The sequence below is a fragment of the Zea mays genome, chromosome 4 (assembly GCF_902167145.1).
Source record: "Zea mays cultivar B73 chromosome 4, Zm-B73-REFERENCE-NAM-5.0, whole genome shotgun sequence".
NCBI lineage: Eukaryota > Viridiplantae > Streptophyta > Magnoliopsida > Poales > Poaceae > Zea > Zea mays.
The window spans coordinates 163,159,118-163,165,651 of NC_050099.1; positions in this window are offsets into that span (position 1 = coordinate 163,159,118).

The following is a 6,534-nucleotide window of genomic DNA, read 5'->3' on the forward strand; positions in this document are numbered from 1 at the left end:
AGGTCTTCAACCTTATAGACATCTCGATCAAAATCTTCATCCGCCTGGTCGAAGACCTCGAAGTGCCGGCACCCTTCGCAGGAGAGCGCGTTCATCGCCCCCTCGTAGGTGACCAGGGAGGCGTACGACATGAACCCCCCCCCACGACAGCGGGGAGTTCCTGCAGTTCTTCCTGCACCCATTCCAGACAGCGAAGCCCGAACTCTCAGTCCGGCACTTCGAAGTCACCGGTCCGCGCACCCAGCTCACGATATGTGCTCACAAGCTGTGTGCGCGTCCGTTCGGCCTCCGCTCGCATCGCGGCCTCGGCCCGCTCCACGCGGCTCTCCAGGGCGATGAGCCGCTCCTGCAGCTGCTCGGCGCGCTCCCTGGCAATATTTCCCTCCGCTCGGGCCAGCTTGGCCTCCGCCTGCGAAGCTTGCGCCTTGGCGAGGGCCTCGTTGGTCTCCCTCCTCTCCCCCGCCAATTAGCGCCGGAGGTCAGCCTTCTCTCCCTCCAGTGCGGCCACCTTGTCCGCCAGCTTGCGGCACTTGCTGTCGGCGGCCGATTTCTCTCGGACGGCGTCAGCATGTTGTGTCCGAAGTCTCTCGACTTCGGCAGACACAACTGTCGTGAGGGCCCCCGACGCCGTGCGGTTGGCAAAGTCAGCCACCTGCACAACACGCATAAGACCACGACCCCGTTAAAAAAAAAGAGAGAGAGAGAGCGAAGTCCGGCTCAGCGGACCTGACTTAGCGACTCCACCACCTCCTTTAGCCGGCGGGACGCAGCGCCCGCCTCATCCCTCACAGCCGCGAGGGCCGCCACCTCGCCCCCGGCGCTAAGAGCCCCGCCCTTCGCCTTCGGCGCTGCGGCAGCAACCGCTGTCGCCGCGGCAGGCGCAACTATAACAAGTTGGCCCTCGTCCGACCCTGCAACGTATCAACGAAAAAATAATAATACATTAAAAAAAGAAGAGCCAGCGACTTACCACCAAGATAGTCCTCCACACAAATGTCGGTGGCGAAGTCGGCGACACGCTTGCCTGCCGACGGCAACGCTCGGGCCGCCTTCGCGGCCTCCGCCACCCTGCTGGGCGGCGGCACAGCCTTCGCCGGTTTGGAGCCTCCGGCGCCCGCCGCTGCCTCTGGCGCCTTGCTAGATGCAGGGACGCCTGACTTCGCCGCCAGCGGCGGCTTGCCTCCGCCGGGGGCCGCAGCCTTCGCCGACCCCCGCTTTTGCCTCTTTGGCCTAGCTTCAACAAGCCTGACAGCCGCCTGGCGCTTTTGTGCAGCCCCCTGGCGATCCTTGTCCATCACTGCCGACACAACAGCAGCAATATTCCGCCCGTAAGGAAAAACTCTCCATTTGCGAACCATGCGAGATGTAAAAACGTCCCCGCTGGCCGCGCGGGGGATAGAAACATTCCTAGGCCAGCAACCCCCGGTAACCTTCAGCATCCGAGCCGAAGACTCCCAGAGCTCGGGCGAAGACATCCTTTCCCCCGGGGCCGCGCACGTCCTCATCAACTCTCTAGCAAAGCCATCGGAAACCCCAAGTCCTCCCATGGCAGTACCTAGTTTCCTCTTCTTAGAGGATGGGGCGGCCGCCGGCGTAGGGTCGTCTTTAGCCTCCACCACCTGTTTCTTCCCTCGGTGGTCCGCATCGTCTTGACCAGGGTACCCGTCATATGGCAGTTGGTTCAATTCGAAGACCCTATTCAGACGGTCATTCGACCCGCGGATCTCCCAGCTGCGCTGGCCCTCTGTCCTCGGCACATAACGCCCAACAAGCCGCACCGCCTCATCCTCCGCCTCACGCACAAAGGCGGCCGGATCACGGTTTCGCAGATTTAGCGCGAAGGCGGGACTCCGCACCACCTTTCCACCACGGAAAGGCATCTGGCGAGGGCATACTTCGCCCAACGCCCAACCATGCGCCAAGGGCCATACCCCGTACGCCACAAACTCTTCAACCAAGTCGCGCCCACTGCTCTGGCCGGCGGCACACCGAAGGGCCCCTTCGTCCACATCATCCTCCGCCACTTCAAAGGGCGGGTACGCCGAGTAAAAATGAGAGCACATCTCGGACACGGGAAGTCCCTCGTGGCCTTCGACGGTACCCTCAGCAACGCAAAACCAAAATTCATTCCAGTTGCCCCACTTGTTGCGGGCGCAAGGAACCAACTCGACTACCTGCATCGTGGTCTTGCCGGTCTTCGGCGTGAATGTGCAGGACCCAAACTGAGCAACTTCGTCCCCGATCATCCTCTTCTGCCAGTGTAAACAATAATGCTTCGCAAAAACTTCGACCGATGGCTGTCCGCCGTACGAAGTCGTCGCCCAGACATACTTCGACAGGGCCACCACGGCATTCGGCGTCAGCTGATGTATCTGCACGTTGAACCTGCGCAGGACTTCGCCAACAAACCGGTGTGCAGGCAAGCGGAGACCCGCGGCGAAAAACGCCTCGAAAACAACCAACTCGCCCTCCGGCTCGGGGACTTTCTCCCCGGGGCACGAGCAACTCCGCCGCCGAAGTAGCCCAACCGCTGCATATCCTCCACGCGGGCCGACGACATTCGCGACACGCCGAAATCAACAGAATCGCCGGCGCGCAAATCCTCCGCCATCAAACTACTCAACGTCTCCTCCGACGAGGCGGCGGCTGACGGCGAGGAACCGGCCGGCGGTGTAGCGGCAGCGGAAGAAGAGGAGGACGGCATCGCTACGTACTGTCGACGGCGGCGGGCAGTCTGCTTCACTCGCGCCAGATCTCCGGCGAACAAGAGCACGGCGGGCAGACGAGCAGCAAGACGGCGGGCGGCTAGGGTTTTCGTGGAGCGTGGAAAGTAAAGTTCAAAAAGCGCCGGGCCCCGCCCCCTTTTATAGGCAGGGCGCGGCTCTTCGGGAAACCCGTAATCCAACAGGGCGCGGTGCTTCGGGAAACCCGCAATCCAACAGTACGCCGTCAATCAACGGTCACATCAAAAACCCCCGCGGAACCACTTCGAGCGAGGGCAGCGTCTCCGCCATCTAGCGACGTCTTCGGCACCAGGTGACTTTGTCGAACTGGTCCCTCAGAGGGCAAATGTTGGAGCGAAGGCAGAAATGCCACCCTTCGCTCGAAGTCTCCGCTGCTCAGCCGCTGCTCTGACAGAGACAAAGCAGGCAGGGACACCCTTCGCTTGATCGGCACCAGACGAAGACCGGCGACGAAGGCATCCCACAGTGCAGCCTCGTCCAGCTCAGAGGCCCACGTGCGATCCGGCCCATTGTAACGGGCCCTGCGTGGCCGCCGCGTGTTACGGGCCTAATTTGTAAAGGCATCCCTGTAATTACAGTCTGTAACCCTGCTTTATGGGAATATTCTGGGGATAACCTAGGTAGCTGAGGGCACATGCGTCCTTAACACAAGGCGCTGGGCGTTCAGGTACCTATAAATACCCCCGCACAGTGCCCGTGAGAGGCCTGGTTAACAGAGCTATTTGCCATCCCACGCGTAACCCTACTGTCTACACTGTTCACCCCTGTTGGCCTTCTTGCGACTGATAGCAAGTTCCAACACTATCCATACAGAGGCGTAGAAGACTCGTACCCACTCCTCAACATACCTGCCGCTGGAAGTCAAAAGGGTCAGAAGGCCAGGCAGATATGTGAGGTGCGCCTCAGAGTCAGCACCGGCTGCAAGCAGAAAGGCTGGAAGATCCAAAAGCCGGTGCACTCGCAGAGCTATCTGAGCAGACATCTGAGCTCTGAAAAACGACTCCTGAATACGTGTGCTGAATAGATCAACTGCTGCAGGGTCCCTCTGAGCTGGTAACCAAGACTCCACGGGTACGTATCTGAACCTACGTACCCGTGCCGCTGTAGCACGCTGAAGGTCAAATAGTCTAGGATCCGCATCAAGTGGTTGTACCTCAGTCTCATCGCGCTCCCGGAATCGAGGTGGAGGGACAGGAGGAGCTGAAGCGGGAGCGGGAGGAGGAGGAGGAGCAGTGGAAGCTGGCGTAGAGGAGGTAGCGGGTATGGCTGTGGTGGTGGATGGCACAACAGGAGTGACGGGAGCAGGCAGAGTGGGTGGCGGAGTGGAAGCAGAGGTGTGAGTGGAGGAGCGAGGCCGGGAGGCGAGACGACGAACACGGTATGCGATCTGATCTGACGGAGTCTGCGGCTGATCTCCAAGCTCGGCCTGCGCAGCGGCTGCTACAGCTGCTGCCGCTGCACGGGCTGCTCTGTCCGTACGCCGCTTCTTGCGGCCTTCCTGCTGCTCTAAGTAGACTGTCTTGCCCTTGACTTGCCTGAAGGGGCGACGAGGATCCTCGTCATCGCCTCCCCCTGGCGCCGACACATTCTTCGTGCGCGGCATCCTGAACTGATGTCTGCAAATGAGAGAGAGTGACTAAGCACAGAGCGAAAATGTCCGATAGATTAGCAAAGGATGAGATGACTACCTGGAAAGCTCACACGAGAGGTGACGATCCAGGCAGGACAGGAGACGACACACGGGCAATCAAGGTCACTGAAATGACAGAAGAGGTGAGCACGTATTAGTCACATAGTCATAAGTATATGAAATGTGAATAAATACATACACAAAGGAAGATGACACAGAAAACGCGAGACGAGACGATCGATAGGTCAAACGGTGTGAAAACGACATTTGAATGATAAATAGTGCCATAGGAGGTGTGAAATTCGAATTGAGGCACGAAACGACATGGAATTGAGCCGATACTTCACGAATAGGTTTATATAGGTGAATATGAGTGAAGTGTGTGCTTGGTTTGAATTTAGGCGAAGAAAAAGAGATTTGGGCACTCGGCTCGGAAACGATCGCTCGAAACGGGGAATTTGGTGAAATTTAAGCCTGGAATCTCGGATTGGCGTGAAATTTGGCAAGTATGTTAATGGAAGTGTTGTGAAGGTGCCTGAAAAATTTGGGTTCAATTGGAGCATTTTTGGTTGGTTTGGGCATTTCACCGAACACATGGCGTGCGATGAATTAGGTTTTGGGAGATTGAGGCAAATTAGGTTGTGAAACCCTCCCAAAGGGAGCTAGTAACCTGCAGGGATACTCAATGGGGACAATTGAACACATTCCACCTTTTGGATTCACTGGATTTGACAGGAATTCACAAGATTTGGATTTGATACACAAGGGGGTGGCACTGTCTGTCTAGAGAAACAGAGAGAGAGAAGCAGAGGGGAGGAAAGAGGCTGCTCACCGAGGAGGGATGAAGAGAAGCACAAGGTCGTCGTGGGATCGCCGGTGGTCGCCGGAGAGGGGAGGTCGCCGGTGGGGGAGAGGGAATCGCCAGAGAGACAGAGAGAGAGCGCTGGTGAAATGAGCCTCTGGCTCGGTCTCGGGCTGGAGGCCTTTTTTTAAAACGCGATATGGGCGCACCTGACAGTCTACAGTGCCTGTCCGGTGCACACCGGACAGCGCACAGTAGCTGTCCGGTGAACCACCGGACAGCGCACAGGAAAAAGGATTTTTAGCGCGCGGCTGCCGGTGCACCGGACATTGCACAGTGCAGTGTCCGGTGCACACCGGACTGTCCGGTGAGCCCAGACAGAGGGAAGATTGGAAAATTTTGAATTTTTCTATTTAACTTCCAACCAAACCAAATCCCAACTTAGAATCACACAAAATAACACTTGTTGGGACAGGTATTGGCACCCTCATATACTTTTCAAAATATTTTGCCATAGGCTAGATAATTTTTAGAGAAAATAAGCAAATGATGAAATTTGCATTTTGGCTTGCACTAGGGGTTTTCATGAGTGATTTGAGTTTTGAATACTCCCCCTAAGTGCAGTACCTCATGCATATTTCAAGAACCAACAATTGCATAACAAGTAAGAATTTAAGTGCTAAAAGCTTAAAACTAGGACTTGTCAAGTTTGACCCGAGTTAAGCTTTTTCACTCGCTTTGTTGGCGGTTATCTCAACTAGGTTAGACAAGCCCTTGATGCAATACAAGAAATTTAAACATGCAATGCAAGCTTGACAACACCATTTGACATTTTACATAAAATTTCTGAGATCAAGAATATTTAGTTCATTCCTCAACATGCAAAAGCGGGTCTTATCAAGTGGCTTAGTGAAATATCCGCTAATTGATCTTCCGACCTCACTCCTTCTAAAATGATATCTCCTTTAGCAACATGATCTCTAAGGAAGTGATGACGGATATCAATGTGCTTGGTGCGAGAGTGTTGTACATGATTATTAGCAATTTTAACAGCACTCTCATTATCACACAACAAAGGTACCTTTTCTAGAACTACTCCATAGTCTAGAAGAGTTTGTTTCATATATAAAATTTGTGTGCAACAAGCACCTGCGGCAATGTACTCCGCTTCGGCAGTTGACAAGGCAACACTATTTTGCTTTTTGGATGTCCATGAAACTAGTGATCTACCAAGCAGATGGCATCCCCCAGATTTACTTTCCCTATCAATTTTGCAACCGGCATAATCCGAATCGGAATAGCAATTAAATCAAAAGTAGCTCCTTTGGGATACCACAGACCAACGCTTGTGGTGTGCC